The sequence below is a fragment of the Triticum dicoccoides genome, chromosome 7A (genome assembly GCF_002162155.2).
Source record: "Triticum dicoccoides isolate Atlit2015 ecotype Zavitan chromosome 7A, WEW_v2.0, whole genome shotgun sequence".
NCBI lineage: Eukaryota > Viridiplantae > Streptophyta > Magnoliopsida > Poales > Poaceae > Triticum > Triticum dicoccoides.
This window is the reverse complement of record NC_041392.1, coordinates 306137179-306155780: the sequence shown is the minus strand read 5'-3', so window position 1 is coordinate 306155780 and position 18602 is coordinate 306137179. Positions and strand designations below refer to the sequence as shown.

General features: G+C 42.5%; 2 long non-coding RNA genes across 10 annotated transcripts; both read right to left on the bottom strand.

Annotated features, from left to right (window-relative positions):
• Window positions 1-6069: 6069 nt before the first annotated feature.
• LOC119329414 lies at window positions 6070-10913 on the bottom strand. Of its 4 annotated transcripts, none has more exons than XR_005159486.1 (5): window positions 10522-10910; window positions 10227-10285; window positions 9073-9902; window positions 8234-8556; window positions 6070-7897 (listed from the first exon to the last, which is right to left on the bottom strand). It is a non-coding gene; the product is annotated as an uncharacterized LOC119329414 (long non-coding RNA). The 4 variants fall into 4 exon arrangements; XR_005159485.1 differs by having other exon boundaries at window positions 9073-9187; window positions 9541-10285; window positions 10522-10909; XR_005159487.1 differs by having other exon boundaries at window positions 8210-8556; window positions 9073-10285; window positions 10522-10913.
• A 2133-nt stretch (window positions 10914-13046) lies between these two features.
• On the bottom strand, window positions 13047-15583 carry LOC119332009. Of its 6 annotated transcripts, none has more exons than XR_005160761.1 (4): window positions 14667-15583; window positions 14392-14584; window positions 14152-14295; window positions 13047-13471 (listed from the first exon to the last, which is right to left on the bottom strand). It is a non-coding gene; the product is annotated as an uncharacterized LOC119332009 (long non-coding RNA). The 6 variants fall into 6 exon arrangements; XR_005160760.1 differs by having other exon boundaries at window positions 13047-13454; XR_005160758.1 differs by having other exon boundaries at window positions 13047-14195; window positions 14262-14295.
• Between the last annotated feature and the right edge of the window lie 3019 nt (window positions 15584-18602).

Genomic DNA, 18602 nt, shown 5'->3' with positions numbered 1-18602 from the left:
CTGTTATAAATCCTTCAAGTACTCTGTGTGTGTCAGCATTACCGATCCAGGGAAGACACTTATACACAGAGATTTGACCATTTGAGGTCGGATCGCTATGGTTATGAACGTTTGACAAGCTCGGCATGATGACTACTTGATAGTTTAGTGTGCCATGCTTTATAGCTTAGAACTGGGACTTCAAAAACGTTTTGAACGCCACGAAGCATATAAGATGTTCCAAGAGTTGAAATTAGTATTTCAAACTCATGCTCGTGTCGAGAGGTATGAGACCTCTGATAGTACTTTGCCTACAAGATGGAGGAGAATAGCTCAACCAGTGAGCATGTGCTCAGATTGTCTGGGTACTACAATTGCTTGAATCAAGTGGGAGTTAATCTTCCAGATAATATAGTGATTGATAGAGTTATCTAGTCACTATCACCAAGTTACTATCAGATAACTCTTCGAGCTCTTCGCGATGCTGAAATCGGCGAAGGTAGAAATCAAGAAAAGCATCAAGTGTTGATGGTTGACAAGACCACTAGTTTCAAGTAAAAGGGCAAGGGAAAGAAAGGGAACTTTAAGAAGAATGGCAAGCAAGTTGCCACTCCCATGAAGAAGCCCAAAGCTAGACCCAAGCCTGAAACTGAGTGCTTCTACTACAAAGGAAATGGTCACTGGAAGCAGAACTGCCCCAAATACTTGGCGGATAAGAAGAATGGCAAAGTGAACAAAAGTATATATGATATACATGTTATTGATGTGTACTTTACTAGTGTTCATAGTAGCCCCTGGGTATTTGATACTGGTTCAGTTGCTATGATTAGTAACTTGAAACAGGAGTTACAAAATGAACAGAGACTAGTTGAGGGCGAGGTGATGATGTGTGTTGGAATTAATTCCAAGGTTGATAAGATCACCATCGCACACTCCCTTTACCTTCGGGATTAGTGGTGAACCTAAAATAAATGTTATTTGGTGTTTGCGTTGAGCATGAATATGATTGGATCATGTTTATTGCAATACGGTTATTCATTTAAGTCAAAGAATAATTGGTGTTCTGTTTACATGAATAAAACCTTCTATGGTCATACACTTAATATAAATGGTTTATTGAGTCTCGATCGTAGTGATACATATATTCATAATATCGATGCCAAAAGATGCAAAGTTGATAATGATAGTGCAACATACTTGTGGCACTGCCATTTAGGTCATATTGGTGTAAAGCTCATGAAGAAACTCCATGCGGATGGACTTTTGAAATCACTTGATTATGAATCATTTGATGCTTGAGAACCATGCCTCATGGGCAAGATGACTAAGACTCCGTTCTCCGGAACAATGGAGCAAGCCACTGACTTATTGGAAATAATACACGCTGATGTATGCGGTCCGATGAGTGTTGAGGCTCGTGGCAGGTATCGTTATTTTCTGACCTTCACAGATGATTTGAGCAGATATGAGTATATCTACTTAATAAAACACAAGTCTAAAATGTTTTAAAAGTTCAAAGAATTTCAGAGTGAAGTGGAGAATCATCGTAACAAGAAAATAAAGTTTCTATGATTTGATCGCGGAGACGAAATATTTGAGTTACGAGTTTGGCCTTTAGTTGAAACAATGTCGAATAATTTCGCAACTCACGCCACGTGGAAAACCATAGCATAATGGTGTGTCCGAACGTCATAGCCGTACTTTTATTAGATATGGTGCGATCTATGATGTCTCGTACCGATTTACCACTATCATTTTGGGGTTATGCATTAGAGACAACTGCATTCACGTTAAATAGGGCACCATCTAAATCTGTTGATACGACACCATATGAATTGTGGTTTGGCAAGAAACCTAAGCTGTCATTTCTTAAAATTTGGGGTTGCGATGCTTATGTGAAAAAGTTTCAACCTGATAAGCTCGAACCCAAATCGGAGAAATGCGTCTTCATAGGATACCCAAAGGAAATTGTTGGGTACACCTTCTATCACAGATCCAAAGGCAAGTTATCTATTGCTAAGAATGGATCCTTTCTAGAGGAGTTTCTCTCAAAAGAAGTGAGTGGGAGGAAAGTAGAACTTGATGAGGTAATTGTACCTTCTCCCGAATTGGAAAATGGTTCATCATAGAAATCAGTTCCAGTGATGCCTACACCAATTAGTGAGGAAGTTAATGATGATGGTCATGAAACTTCAGATCAAGTTACTACCGAACCTCGTAGGTCAACCAGAGTATGATCCGCACTAGAGTGGTACAGTAATCCTGTTATGGAGGTCATGTTACTTGACCATGACGAACCTACGAACTATGAGGAAGCGATGATGAGCCCAGATACCGCAAAATGGCTTGAGGCCATGAAATCTGAGATGGGATCCATGTATGAGAACAAAGTATGGACTTTGGTTGACTTGCCCGATGATCGGCAAGCCATAGAGAATAAATGGATCTTCAAGAAGAAGACATACGCTGACGGTAATGTTACTGTCTACAAAGCTCGACTTGTTGCGAAAGGTTTTCAACAAGTTCAAGGAGTTGACTACGATGAGACCTTCTCACTCGTATCGATGCTTAAAAGTCTGTCTGAATCATGTTAGCAGTTGCCGCATTTTATGAAATCTGGAAAATGGATGTCAAAATTGTATTCCTTAATGGATTTATTAAAGAAGAGTTGTATATGATGCAACCAAAAGGTTTTGTCGATCCTAAAGGTGCTAACAAAGTGAGCAAGCTCCAGCGGTCCATTTATGGACTGGTGCAAGCCTCTGGGAGTTGGAATATACGCTTTGATAGTGTGATCAAAGCATATGGTTTTATACAGACTTTTAGAGAAGCGTGTATTTACAAGAAAGTGAGCGGGAGCGCTACAGCCTTTCTGATAAGTATATGTGAATGACATATTGTTGATCGGAAATGATGTAGAATTTTTTGGAAAACATAAAGGAGTGTTTGAAAGGAATTTTTCAAAGAAAGACCTTGGTGAAGCTGCTTACACATTGAGCATCAAGCAATCTATAGAGATAGATCAAGACGCTTGATAAGTTTTTTCAATGAGTACATACCTTGATAAGATTTTGAAGTAGTTCAAAATGGAACAGTCAAAGAAGGAGTTCTTGCCTGTGTTGCAAGGTGTGAAGTTGAGTAAGACTCAAAACCCGACCACGGAAGAAAATAGAAAGACAATGAAAGTCATTCCCTATGCCTCAGTCATAGGTTCTATAAAGTATGTTATGTTGTGTACCAGACCTATTGTGTACCTCACCATGAGTTTGGCAAGAGGGTACAATAGTGATCCAGAAGTGGATCACTGGACAGCGGTCAAAATTATCCTTAGTGGAATAAGGATATGTTTCTCGATTATGGAGGTGACAAAGAGTTTGTCGTAAAGGGTTACGTCGATGCAAGTTTTGACACTGATCCGGATGAGTCTAAGTCTCAATCTGGATACATATTGAAAGTGGGAGAAATTAGCTAGAGTAGCTCCATGCAGAGCATTGTAGACATAGAAAATTTGCAAAAATACATACGGCTCTGAATGTGGCAGACCCGTTGACTAAACTTCTCTCACAAGCAAAACATGATCACACCTTAGTACTCTTTGGGTGTTAATCACATAGCAATGTGAACTAGATTATTGACTCTAGTAAACCCTTTGGATATTAGTCACATGGAGATGTGAACTAATCACATAAAGATGTGAACTATTGGTGTTAAATCACATGACGATGTGAACTAGATTATTGACTCTAGTGCAAGTGGGAGACTGAAGGAAATATGCCCTAGAGGCAATAATAAAGTTGTTATTTATATTTCCTTATATCATGATAAATGTTTATTATTCATGCTAGAATTGTATTAACCGGAAACTTAGTACATGTGTGAATACATAGACAAACAGAGTGTCCCTAGTATGCCTCTACTTGACTAGCTCGTTAATCAAAGATGGTTAAGTTTCCTAGCCATGGACATGTGTTGTCATTTGATGAACGGGATCACATCATTAGATAATGATGTGATGGACTTGACCCATCCGTTAGCTTAGCACTATAATCGTTTAGTTTATTGCTATTGCTTTCTCCATAACTTATACATGTTCCTATGACTATGAGATTATGCAACTCCCGAATACCGGAGGAACACTTAGTGTGTTATCAAATGTCACAACGTAACTGGGTGATTATAAAGATGCTCTACAGGTGTCTCCGATGGTGTTTTTTGAGTTGGCATTGTCGGAGAGGTATCTCTGGGCCCTCTCGGTAATGCACATCACTATAAGCCTTGCAAGAAATGTGACTAATGAGTTTGTTACAGGATGATGCATTATGGAACGAGTAAAGAGACTTGCCGGTAACGAGATTGAACTAGGTATGATGATACCGACGATCGAATCTCGGGCAAGTAACATACCGATGACAAAGGGAACAACATATGTTGTTATGCAGTTTGACCGATAAAGATCTTCGTAGAATATGTAGGAACCAATATGAGCATATATGTTCTGCTGTTGGTTATTGACCGGAGATGAGTCTCGGACATGTCTACATAGTTCCCGAACCCGTAGGGTCCGCACGCTTAACGTTCGATGACGATTGGTATTATGAGTTTATGTGTTTTGATGTACCGAAGGTAGTTCGCAGTCCCGGATGTGATCACGGACATGATAAGGAGTCTCGAAATGGTCGAGACATGAAGATTGATATATTGGAAGGTTAAGTTTGGACACCAGGATGGTTTCGGATGAGTTCGGGCATTTACCGGAGTACCGGGGGGTTACCGGAACCCCCCGGGGAGTTTATGGGCCTTAATGGGCCATGGTGGGAGAGAGGAGGAGGCGGCCAAGTAGGAGGCGCCCCCCCCCCCCAAAAGCCCAATCCGAATTGGGAGGGGGGCGGGGCCCCTTTCCTTCCCTCTCTCTCCCTCTTCCTTCTTCTCCTACTCCGACTAGGGAAAGGGGAGAAATATACTCCTACTAGGAGTAGGAATCCCCCTTGGGGCACACCATAGAGAGGGCCGGCCCTCCCCTCCTCCACTCCTTTATATACGGGGGAGGGGCACCCCATAGACACACAAGTTGATTCTTAACCGTGTGCGGTGCCCCCTCCACATATTTCCACCTCGTTCATATCGTCGTAGTGCTTAGGTGAAGCCCTACGTCGGTAACTTCATCATCACCGTCAACACGCCGTCGTGCTGACGAAACTCTCCCTCGGCCTCAACTAGATCAAGAGTATGAGGGACGTCACCGAGATGAACGTGTGCAGATCGCGGAGGTGTCGTGCGTTCGGTACTTGATCGGTTGGATCACGAAGACGTTCGACTATATTAACCGTGTTTCTTAACGCTTCCGCTTTCGGTCTACGAGGGTACATAGACATACTCTCCCCTCTCGTTGCTATGCATCCCTAGGTAGATCTTGCGTGATCGTAGAATTTTTTTGAAATACTGTGTTCCCCAACAGAAGCTACTCTATCAGTAGATCGAGATCTCCCTTGGCTCCCCTAACTACGTAGAACCCATTCACGGTGCCAAATCCGCAAAAAAACGGCTCATTTTGGTGTAGAAATTGGAGGCATTTCGAATGAGAAAGAGGAGAAAGAAAGAACAGAGAGTTGTTGCGCGCGTGCGGAGAAGGAGAAGGAAAAAGGAGGAAGAGGCCAGCCGTTGTGGGGTCTGCACCCTGTCGGCCCGCAGCTGACCGATCGGTCGACAACAAGCTGACAGGGCGCCCCGTAAGCAAGCCGCGCCGACAGCCCCTTCGTTGTGTGGCCTAGCCAATGCTCGATCTGCACGTGGCCGACTGGCCAACTGTCAACCGGCTATTGGCTGACTAGGTGCAGTCGGCCTGCTGTGGGCTGACTAAATCCAATCGTCAACAGCAGGCTGATGGTGTATTATTTTTAAAAATAACTAGGAAAAATGCCCGTGTGTTGCAACGGGAAAAAAATTATATAGAAATTACCAAAGGCCTTGCTAGCAACGGCTAGAATTCACCTAGAATGTCACGGGCGATTTTTGACGCCCATTCTATCCTATCTGAATCATCTGAGCTCGACCCACCACATGGTTCACACAACAAATAATTGATACAACAAAGAGTGGTAGCAAAGAATATCAGAAAAGCATATCATAATAGCAGCAGAAATCACAATTCTTATTCTATCACTTTTCTACAAAAAGGCGAAGTTCATCCCAGTCAAGAGAGTATGATATAGTGGTATTCGCCCTGCTCTTACACATCCCGAAATCAACCATAGAACATCAGCCCCGAGCACTCATACGTCTTCACAAATTATTAAGATTTCTTTGAGCTCCGATAAACAATGAAAATACTGCAGAACTGTGTTTACATAATATGTGTTGCCATTATTTAGAATACCGGCATAGCTATCACTTATTTCTGCTTGCCCTCGGAAACCTAAACCTTCTGTGGGTCTTCTGATATGACATCACCAATGTCTTTGCATGCAACAGTAAGATTAGTAAAATCTTTCCAATGTGTTCATCTTGCTCAATGATATTTGCTTCGAAATCATCATTCTGCCCTTCATGCTCAGAAGAAGAGTGTTGCACATTTTCTATGCTGGTCATAAAGTTTTCCACTTCATTAGGAATTAGGTAATTAAGGCTAACACTGTCCAACAGTTCATCCATCTTGCCATCCGCTGGTGTCTCATCTCCCTTCTTTGACATGTTAAACTATAAAAGTATGATAAAATATAACGCTTTATTCTCTCCGAGCCACTTGTTAAAAGGATATCCAGCTTATTAGTGGAGGGGCCCTACCAATTGGGATGTACTGGTATATCTTATATGTAAACATTGGAAAGAATGGCTTCTTCGCGTGAAACATCCATAACTTCTGGTCCAAAATATTCACCACTGGAACCCTCTGGCTCATGCATTGACATCTTTCCTCTTTTCATGTTTGCCCATTTGTCTGGGGTTAAATCTAGCATTACGTCTGATGCCGTATCACTATGATCAACCCAATCATTGGCTTCATCAACAAGTTCTCGGCCCACTGTGATGACTCATAAAAAATTGTTGTCTATCTTGCGGAACAACTTATCTGACCTTCTAGACTTGGGCAGATGCAGGATAATGGAATTGCAAGTTTCTGTTACCTCATTAATACTATGTGGTACTGGTTGAAAGAGCTCATGTATTTATGCATACCATCATCACAGAATCTAAAAACTAAAGTACCAACGCATTTCAACAAAAGCTCACTTAAATGTGTGGTTGCTACCCTGAGCTCTGTGCCTGACAAACAATATCGCCTGAATGTAGCCTGATATTCATTAATTCATACGAATTTTTCCTGAGAAAATATGAAGTTTTAAGACCTATTTTTTAGATGGCATCGACAGCCACCCTTGACTAATCACCTTGCTAACTCCAGCTGCCTCAACCAAGATAACAACACGGCATGCTAGCTCAAGCCAAGCACCCAGGACGACCGCGCGCACAGTTACTTATCAGGCCAGGCAAGTTCCATCAAGCCTCCAACAAAACAGGCCTTGACTCCTGATAGACTTATTCAGCTAGCAAAGAAAGCTCTCCATAACTTCCCCTTGCACATTTGCCACCAGCTCTCTGTTCTGTCTTCTGTGTGCAGAATTCAGAATCTGCACCTCTCTCAATCTGTAGAATTCAGATTTTGCACCTGCTCTCAAGACACGATCTCTCACGGTTATCAACAATTCAAAGCAATGATTTTCCTCATAAGAGAGTTCTTCTCATCATCGACATCAATGCAAAGTAAGAAGGCCTCAATCTCAGCAACATTTGTGTCATCCTCCTTGATCAAAGCTTCTTTGAATGATTGTAATGTTTTTATAAGAAACGATGAATCCTTTTCTGTGCTCTCAGGACCAACACTTCCAACAATGTTTCCAGTAACTTCATATTCTGAATCCTCCTGTAACAAAAAGGAAATTCAGTGTAAAAAGGAATACAAGTGTTTGTGTAGACAAATACTCCCTCCATCCCGAATTACTTGTCACAGAAATGGATGTATCTAGAACTAAAAATATGTCTAGATACATCCATTTCTACGACAAATAATTCCGGACAGAGGGAGTATGTGCAAGGCAATAGATTCTAGTGATATAGATCATTTTATCTAGCTTTTATAGAAGCGATGAAAGTGAAATAAGATACTGATATACCACTGCCATCTAGAACTTTTGAACTCTACTATCATTATAATAAGAAAGCAACAGGGCCACACCAGTCGAAGGAAGTTTGCGAGCACCTTCGATATATATATGGCACCTTGGTCGTTGCAGCATTCTCTTGTATTTTGATATCCTTACCAATGCTTCTTGTTATAAACCCAACAACATATCCAGTAGAACCATCTGTCACAGTCACAACACACATCCATCTTTTCTTGAAAGCAAACACACCAAGAAATATCTGCACTCTGGTAGCATACAACTTCACCTCCTCGCATCAGCAAAGCATTAACGCTCTGAACTCATGTTGAAACATCACAACCGAAACTGAAGAATAATTGACTGCCAGATCTGTCTGTCTTGTCACTTCTGGCCCATTCAGGTTTAGGAGAGCATAGTTCTGTTGATAGAACACAACACAATTACCATCACATATCTTTTTATTTCAAAACAAAATGTAATTTATATTAAGTTATCACAAAGTTGGAAAATGGAGAAGAGTAATAGTTAAGCAAACAATCTAAATACATGAGGGATTCATCTATACACATACCCAGAAAGTACCATGTAGGTATATAATCTATCTACGCACATCCATCAATCGCCACATTACAAATTATGGTAACCAGTGACGAGCCGAAGCTATGTAGTTCCATAGTGACCATCTTGTGGTATTAAGATGTTTAGGTGCAGCTGCATAATTTGTCATTGTTTGGCCTAGATCCTCTTGGTGCATGTTTTAATAAACACAAATTCTAATCAAATCTAGCAGAATATTTGGATAGAGTAGAGAACCTTTTGAGCTCAAGCTGCTACCCAACTCATACAGAATTAAACCCAATTGATCAGTCAAAACGAAAAGTACAATCATCCGAGCATGAGGTATAGAGTAGAGCACCACGAAATCCTAGGTTACCTCTTCCAGCCGTCGTATAAGAGCCCCTTTCCATCCTCCTACGCACTCTTCTTCGGCACCCCAAGGCCGCTGCCGCTTTGGTCACCTCCCTCACCTCTCTGGCTCCCCTTATAACCTAAGTGGACGACGACAAGGAAAGGAAATAGAAATCGAATCTATTCAACCTATTGTAGACTCACTATAAAAGTATAAAAGAACATATGCCTTGACTGGAAACTGCAACTATAATTATCAAAATAAATTTTCACATACATAAACTAATCAGACCATTAGGCAGTTGATTTTGAGTGAACAGAACACCCTCCTTAAGCGATTAACAGTTTCTCATGATATCTATGGTATAATAGAATAAACAAACCAAAGAAAAGCTATAAATGATTACTAAAAATTGTTGTTTGCTATCAAGAAAAGTGATGGTGTTGCAGCAAGATGATCTAAATGTAAATCAAATGGAGCTGAATTCTGAACCTGCTTCTCGCGCCTAGCTCGTCTAACAGTGGAATATGAGTAGCACATTTGTATGCACAACCACATTGCAGTAGCTAAAGGGGCTTGTCCCCCTCTCCCTCATGTCATTAGCTATCAATAATCATTACCTAGTTAGCCATTTGTAGAACAAGGTAAACACAGAGAAAACGAGATGGATTAATTCCTCATAGATGAGATGTATCCTCTCAGCATTACTCAAAAAAGGATACCTGATAGATGAGATGTATACTCTTAGAATTACTCAAAATCACCGAGTTCACTTTCACATACCTCAAGATCAGGTAGAACATTATATCTCTAATTATCCTCTACTCAAAAAGCATTTCAATTACTTGCAAAACCTGCCATCACCAAGACATCAACACTTGTAGCAATAGACATCGTATATTACAATATATATCATCGGCTCATCTCATGTTGCCTAAATCTACATGGACCAATCAAATAATTGTAGCCATATGAAAGAAAAAACTCAAACAGTTCAAAGAAAGGCAAAGAATCTTCGGGCTCTGTAGCAACAATGGGATTGCTCTTATTTTCGACAAACTCCTTTTGTGTAGAAGCAGTCAATCATGTCTAAAAAAATCTGGAAACAGCTAGCAGGCTAACAAATATGGCATTATTACTGCACATAACTGAATGCAAATTACAGTAAGGGGCATAACCTGTGAAGATGGCCATCTGTCCTTGTTGCTGCAACTCAACGAACATGTGAAAGGCACACCTGCAGTAGGAAGATTCAGCAGCCACATGCAGCAAGTCAGGAGTCGTGTATGAGTAAATCAGAGAAAGGAGAAAAGATGAAATCCAGAACATAAGCGGGAAGAGAAATTAGATCCTTTTTACATCAAATCAAGGCTAAAAACATGTTGAAACATACCGTTGGGTGTCTAAGGATTTATGTTTTCCAGACCAAAGAAGAAAACGATCTAGTTTTAAAGAGGAGAGTGATTACCCTACCTCCAATCATCAGGGGCGTGCAGATCTGAGTAGGGGGTCGATCCGGAGAAACCAGCGTGCACCAAGCCGCGCCGCCTCAACATGAGTTCCTCTCCCTTCCCTCCGGCCGGTCACCGGAGCCGCCGCCGCCGGCGACCGCCTCCCTCACCTTGTGCCCCTTCTCCTCCTTTCTTCCTCTCTCCCTCACGCCCTGGTCTCTTTGCATCAGCAGGACACCGTTGCCACCGGAGCAAGACGCCGCACCCACCGCCAGATCCATCGACGCCGCGCCCGGATGGCCGGCGCGGCACCAGATCGAGCGCCTGGCGGTTGGGATCGGGAGGCGAGGGAGAGGAGAGCCCGTTCTCGTGTGTGTTTTCTGGCGTGCTTTTTTTCAATTTAGAAAGGACCGTGGGTTGAATATGGTAAACTATAAGGATTTATTTGTAAAATGTTTGAACGAAACGTTTTCTCACTTAAGAAAGGACTACAGGTTGAGTACTACAAAACAGAGGGGCTTTTTGCCAAAGCGTCGACGACGTACGACCAGAAGCAGTAATTGCTTTATTAGTAGGGAAAAAAGGGAAAAATTAGGGATAGATAGGGATAGGGATTATATATATATATGTGTGTGTGTATATATATGTGTATATATATATACTAGCACAAATGCCCGTGCGTTGCAACGGGAGAAAACACTGGTTCTTATTATTCAATTGTTTTGGGAAAATGGTTAGACATGTGCATATTTTAACTACAACATTTATGTAAAAGAAGCACAATCCATAATACCACGTTCGCTAGAAGAAGTAATTATGCATAAGAGCACAAACTTGCTGCACAATAACACGATCTCCAAAAAAAAAATAGCCATTTGTTTTATGTATACACACAGGAAATAGCGAAGAAAATTTTCACAGAGAATGCACATTGGTACTTTTGGATTTTTGGTTAGAGAAATGCTTATGACTGACCGATATATGCACATAAGATGATTCTAGGCAGCTAATTGTCTATTTTTAATAATGAACTAAGAGGGATCATCCTGATGTTTTTTTTTTTTTGCGGTTTGATGTACTATTTTTTAATTAAGAACTTTAGGCAAAATAAGAAAAGGAATGCTTTGGATGGATGGGAAAATCAATTGGAGAAGCAGATGATTAGAAGTTGTATCTAGGCCATTGGTGTACGTGCGTGTTTAGGCAGCAAATCAAAGTTTGTACGTGGGTTGATGGGTGGTCAATGCCACAACAGCCTACGAGCTCCGGCGTGCAGTACTGCATCGCCGCCGTGTCCGCCTACAACTCCGGCGCAGCCCGGCATCTCGTTCATGCAATGTCCACCTACAACTCGGCGTGCAGGATTGCATGGACAGGTCTTCGTGCCACTGTGTCCGAGCAGCCCGGTGTCGTCCTTGCCGTGTCTGCCTATAACTCCGGCGTGCAGGACTGCATCAACGCATCTTCGCGCCACTGTGTCCGAGCAGCCCCGCGTCTCGTCGTTGACGTGTCCGAGCATGGTGTTTCGTTTCCTTTCTTTCAGGATCATGGTTTCGCTTCCTTTCTCTTTCTCAGCTCATTGTTTATATTTCATGAGGTGGCTGCTTGATGTTACAAAGAACTTTAAAACGTATATAAAGTGATGAGAATTGATTTAACAGGGCAAGGTGGGACTATTTCTCATGGACATTTTATTATTCTTCTTTATTATTTATTTTCTTCCTTTTCTTCTTGTTTTTCTCCTTCATCAAATTATCTCCTCCTCCCCAGTCCAAGATTTCCACCACCCTCAGTTGCACATCTGGCGATCTTTCTTTTTAGTTGCATCGGGCGATATGTGCAGATTGATTGCGTTTTATTTGGACGGGGCGTTTGGCAGCAGCCATGGATTGAAAAATTATTGTATATATACACATTGATTAAAGCATAATAATATTTCACAACGATGAAAAGAACTACTCCGTATTTCACAATATCGTGCACCCGTTCCATCCCTCCCACCATGTGTGTGTGCACGGGCATGTGCGACGCGCGTGCGTGTGTGTATTCCACGTTATCCTGTTATGAGCTTGTTCTAATTCCAACGATTCTCTGGAAAATCGAGCGGTCTCATGCTGCAGATTAAGGCAGTTCGTGTCCCTCTCGTCTCAGGTGGATAATGATCGATAGACGGAACACGAAGGAAACAATTTTCGCCAACATTTAGCAATACCCAAACGGGGGTTGGGGAGGAGACAACATAGAAAAATATGTGCGAGAACACTATCATACAATCAATTTAATGGACTGCCATTTCATGCTCATCACAATAATTCAGTGTAAAAGCTCCAGTAGTTATGGATAATATATGGGCACCCAGCTGACTAACATATGTTGTTACCACGAGATATAGATAGTAGTTAGCACTAAAATATAGGGAACCCACACCAACTAATTTGTTTCTACTACAAGCAGATCAGGAGAGACGCGAATATCAAAATAACGCATAAAACTATTTCTCAAAACCAATCATGCACTTACACTTATATAAAGAGGAATCAACATTCAGTAGTACTGTCTACTGCCTTGCTTGTAAAATATTCTTACATTGTGGGACGGAGGGAGTACAGACTACTGCCTCCTTCAGATGCTCTACAACTTTGCTTTTACTGCTATATCAAATTCTAAACTGTTTATACCTAGTTTTGATTTTAAAACCTTTGTATTCAGATTATAATTAGCAGTTGCCTTAACCGGACAGTAATTCTCAATCCAAACATCAACCTATGATCTTAGGATTAAGTACAAGGTTACCCTTGAAGTGAAGACGGATTGGATCATTGGTCAACTCTTTATCCTCCGCTTCTTTTCCCTCTTTTCTGTTTTTATCCATTGGTTATCGTCTCGGCTGATGCGGCAAAATCTGTTCCTATGCTTTCTGGTCCTCAATTCCCCTCTCCTTGGCCCTTGCCTCATCTATCATGTAAACGGGGCTATCAAATAGCAGTCAGTTATACACAGCTGGCAAGTATGATGTGAACTACCAAGTCTGGACATGAGAAGCAGACAATACGCTGATTTACCGAATCTGTGGATACAATGAACAGGAGAAGCAGATGGGGATACAATTCTTTTTTATATAAACTCACTGTCCATCTGGTTTTAGCTAATACAGATGTTTTGATCGTCAAGCCTGTTACTATGTTCTAGTGTATGCCAATATGTACTCCATCTTTTAAGATAAAGACCAAGTGACAAAACAATGGTGATTATTTCAAGAAAATAACACATACTCAAGATGCCACCTGGTATCATTATCAAGTACAACTTTTAGTGTTAGAAATGCAACAGCAACATACCACTTTCAATTTCCTAACTTACTAAAAGGACACCTCCATACAAAAAAGTTAAAGTAAAGCAGTGTCTATTTGCCATCAGAACTATTGGATATGGGATAAAAATGGTCTGTTCAAAACATGCAGTCCCCATTGATGATAAGAAACGACCCCAATGAGTTCACAGCCCGACTTTGAATGTCTTACATTCAAAACCTGATGCTAGTCAAATAGTAATCAGTGCTATACCCATGTAATATACTCAGGCGATTGTGTTAGTGCTTGGTACTATTGTTTTCGGCAATACCACACTAATCAAACAGTAATTAGTGCTGAACCTGGAGTATGGAGATGACCCATTGACTGCTGCCTTCACCCCTACCTAAAGGTGATTGTGTTACTGCTTAGTACAATTGTTTTCGGCAAAGGATTACGTTTGGTTTCGCACCTGTGGCAGAGAAGCTAGCAGCGGTTGCCTTTACCTGAATTCAGACGTGAGGCACAAATCATTAGACTTAGGAGTACAGAACCTTGTTTTGTAAATATAACACAGCTACTATCTCATATAAAAATCTTACATGTACTGGAATCTTACAGCAGATGTTTACATTTACTTTCTGAAGAACAAGAAGCTACTACCATTTTGAAATATACTGGGCACGCATACTGGGAGAGTGCCACGTATGATTTGTTTTTGCTACTGCAGTGTTGCTTCTTTGACTGCTCCATTGATGGCCCTGTTCAGTGCGAGAAGAGGTACATCTGAGACGCCTACATAAAAAATAGAACTAAGACATGAATATAAGGAGATGGAAAAATAGTTCAAAGAACGAACAGTCAAAAAGAACCTTACCTCGGAAGGATCTTCATCAGGTTTTTCATTTCATATATAGACAGCAAGAACATCTTCACCCCCACCCCACTTATAGCAATTCATATATAGTCAGCAAGAACATCTATCTGAATTGCTATATGAAAAGCTCCCAATTTCCAATCTGGTCAATATCACCAGTAACTCTCATTTTCATATAGCAATTCGGATAGATGCTCGTCCATCTCTTCCTTGGTGGATCTGAATTGCAGAAAATTCAGATAGATAAATGAGCAGCCGCAGCTGGTGCATGTCCTCCAGCTTCCCGGCAACCTTTCTCCTCCCAACGACCGCCGCCTTCTTCATCTCTGCTAGTTTCATCCCATGTGGCTGCTGTGGCCTAGGCGCCGCCATCATCTTCGCAGCCGGAGCCGGGCACCTCGAGAGAGCCAAATTAAGTGATCAGTGCACAGCGGGATAGGCGCCCCCCATGTGGAACCGACGACCAGAGCTCCGACGACAAGCGCTCGCCACGGCAGGACGTCGGGCCGAGCAGCAGCGGGCTCTCGCAGGGCGCGGCCACCATCGGGATCGCATCAGGCTCAGAGAAGTCGGCAGGGTGGAGGACGTATCCGTGGAGCTGCAGGACGCGGCGTCATCCGCGGCGGAAGGGCAGAAGGAGGCGCGCGCGGGCGTGGGAGGGCGTGGGTAGCCCCTGCGCACCATGGACGGGGCCGGCCCGCTGGACGAGCGGGGCAGCGGCGGCAGCAGGAGAGACGGAGGCCCGCGGGTATGCGTGCCGGCAACGGCCGCAGCGTGGGGTGTCGCTGGCGGTAGAACGCCACAGGCGTGGGGGGCAATTGGGTTAGGAGTGCCGGCAGGGTAGGCGGGGGCGGCGCGCTGCGGCGGGGCTGGGGCCGGCGCCTCGCGGCAGAGGGTGGCTGCGCGCTGGAGGTGGAGATGCGATTGGGAGTTTTATTTTTCTATCACTCGTGGCTGTGTTCGCGTTGACTTGATCCGACTGCGAGTTTATTTGTATAAACTTCAGGGGCTTTTCTGCAAAAGTACTAATGACGGACGATCAGAAACAATAACTGTTTTATTATTATATATATATATATATAAGGAAAAGAGGAAAAATATATCTCTCCCTAATAATAAAACATGGATTGACTCCGTGGGTTCACCGTCATCTTCCTTTTTTGTACCTTCGTAGTTGGTAAAAAAAAAAACGTGTTTATCCCCTCGATCTTGGTTTCTGTTCGGTCTTGGTTTCTGTTTCAAGTACGTGCAAAGGAATCGAAAAACCAAAAAAACGTTTCACGAACTAGGAAAAAAACATCTTCAAATAACAGTTTTTGGAAACTGGCACCTCCATTGGAAACAAAAAGAGACACAACAGGTGTGATAATAAGGGACTCCAGATCAAAATCTCAATCAGATCGGATGTCTTGCGTTTCCATATATATACGAGACCAACAGGAGGATTCCTGACCAACAGTTTGCACGTACGTGTTCAAAGTGGCTTTGATGGACCCTGCAATGTTGGCTGGGCCAAGCATGAAGTCGCGGCAATCAGCCTATGGCCTGACAAACCACGCTGTCCGCCTCGCCGCCGAAAACCCTCGCACTAATCGCCAATCAGCGAATCGAGTTCACGGTGAATCTGAAGGAGAGGGAGGACGAGGGGCACTGGATGATCAAGCTCGCTCTTCATGCAACTGCCTAACGAGCGAATAGGACGAGCGAGGCGCCGGTGTCGACGATGGATGCCCTCGAGGCCTCGACAAAAATCGCTGGAATCCGCTGTCTCCGTGTTGGGAGAACGACACTGAGGTGGTTCTGGGAGGCGTGCGTGGTGGCGTCAAGGCCATCGTCTTCCTGCTCTTTGTCAGGCGACACATAGCCTGTCGGCCTACTTCTCTTAACGGCTGTATCGGCCACATCGCCGATAGGTCGATCTGTCTACGTCGAGTCTGAGCATCAAAGCAGAGCAAGAGAGGAGCCCCGCGACACGCATGCTTCCACCATCGGCTGTGGTTCCAGAACCAACACTAGCCTCTGGCCAAGTGACCCGGCCTGCCCATCATGTCGATTGTCAAATCTCCCTCACGAACAAAAAGAAGGCGGCGATGGCTGCTAAAATTTTGGATCGGACACGGCTCCTGAAGAATAGAACGGCGCATCGAGATCTGCAGGGAGGGCCATGCTGCCTCGCGTGAAAGTGAAAGCCCAACCTAAACCGGCCTGGCGGACATGACAAGGTAAGAACACTGATGGAGAGATTTAATTTTGTTTGGTGTGTTCGTTGCATGATAGACGTCTGTTCTTTCCTCTTGTGCCTTGATCATTCAAGTTGGATGGCACGAGATTGACTCGCATAGGTTGGTAGTCAATGGTGCGTACCAAAGTGCTACCAATCTGCCCCAAGTTGTTGCATCAAGGTGGGATGATCACCCTGTTTAGTGCTCCTGCTCACTTCACAATGTTTTGTCGTGAAAGCTCAGTCCTGGAAAATTAAATCTTTTCATGTACATTCCTTCAGGCGGTGGATGGGGCACACACCTCCTTGGACCAATACTTCCCCAGGTGATCCCGTGCGACGAGCACGTCTATACCCTACAAGCGGCTACTGCCGCACCCTCTCCGGTGGAGGCGGCAAAGTCGTGGGCGTGTTCTGTAGCTTAGGGCCGCACCATGGGCAACCCGATCGTCGCTCTCACGGCCACCGCCGCAGACTTTGTGGTAGGCCTGCTTATCCTCGCCAAGCATTGTAGGTCGAGATGACACACATAATGGTATGCATAATTCAACAAGTTTGCTGAAACATGTACCACTTTCTTCATTAAAAAAAATAGATGTCCTGAATAAGCTCTAATATGTCACCATGATTGTTCTTATTGTTAAAGAACGGGGAAAAGTTCTTTCAAATAATTTACTTATTTTTAGATTTTTCTCCTCATGCATTTTTACTAGCTAGCTGGTGATGTTGAGTGATCCTTTTCCATATGAATGTGCATAGTATGTAATTTTTTTCAGAAATATTCTTCTGAGGGATTTTATTGTGTCACGGGTAAATACGATCTCAGGTTCCCATGTACTGCCAAAGTATCATTCACAAGAATTTATTATATTGTTATCAGCTATGATTTATGCTATTTTTTAACATTTCGCTAAATGTAAGACTATATCATTATTTGTTGGTTAAATTTTTATATTATATATTCGCATATGTGTACCGTTATTTAGTTAACATGATATGTACAGGAGAATTAGGTGGGACTACATTATTAATAATCATTATAGGTCTTAGCTCGATTTAAAGGTTGTAATTTTGTTACTCTGAGGCAAATGCACATGCCTTTTTGCTCACTGGAAGAGCAGGAAAAGGTGAAACTTGAGACGGATCTGAGACATGCGTTGATTCATATTTTACCAATGGTGCTTAGTGTTTCTCTTGTCGAGTACAAGGAGAGAGCTTCAAATGTTAATTCATCACTGCTTTGTAAATATTATTTGCAAAGCTACATTTTCTAAGGTGTAGCAACGCATGGTTGGAACCTTCCATGTTGTCGAGTTTTCAAAATCACAATGGCAATGGTTTCAATAAAAATGAGTTGAACTTCCAATGTGTTTGATTTGCCAAAGGCCAACAAATGCTACCAATCTAGCGCCACTTCAATAAGAAACGCTAAAGTTTGTATGTCTGGTAAGCACTATTTTAATTTTTTTTTCCTGGTAAGCACTTTTTTGTGGTTGATTTAAGGGTCCAAAAATCAGAATTATGTAAGAATCATGAAATTTCTGTTGTTGGGGATCAATTTCCTATGAATGAGTTATTGGTCTGCCATTTTAGTGTATGAATATGACTAGGATAGCGATATTTTGTCAACTCCATTATTTATAGCCATTTAATGTGTTTTGTGTAATAATATATTAGTTGCAAGCATGTGTGATGTGAAGCAGGCATGATGGGAC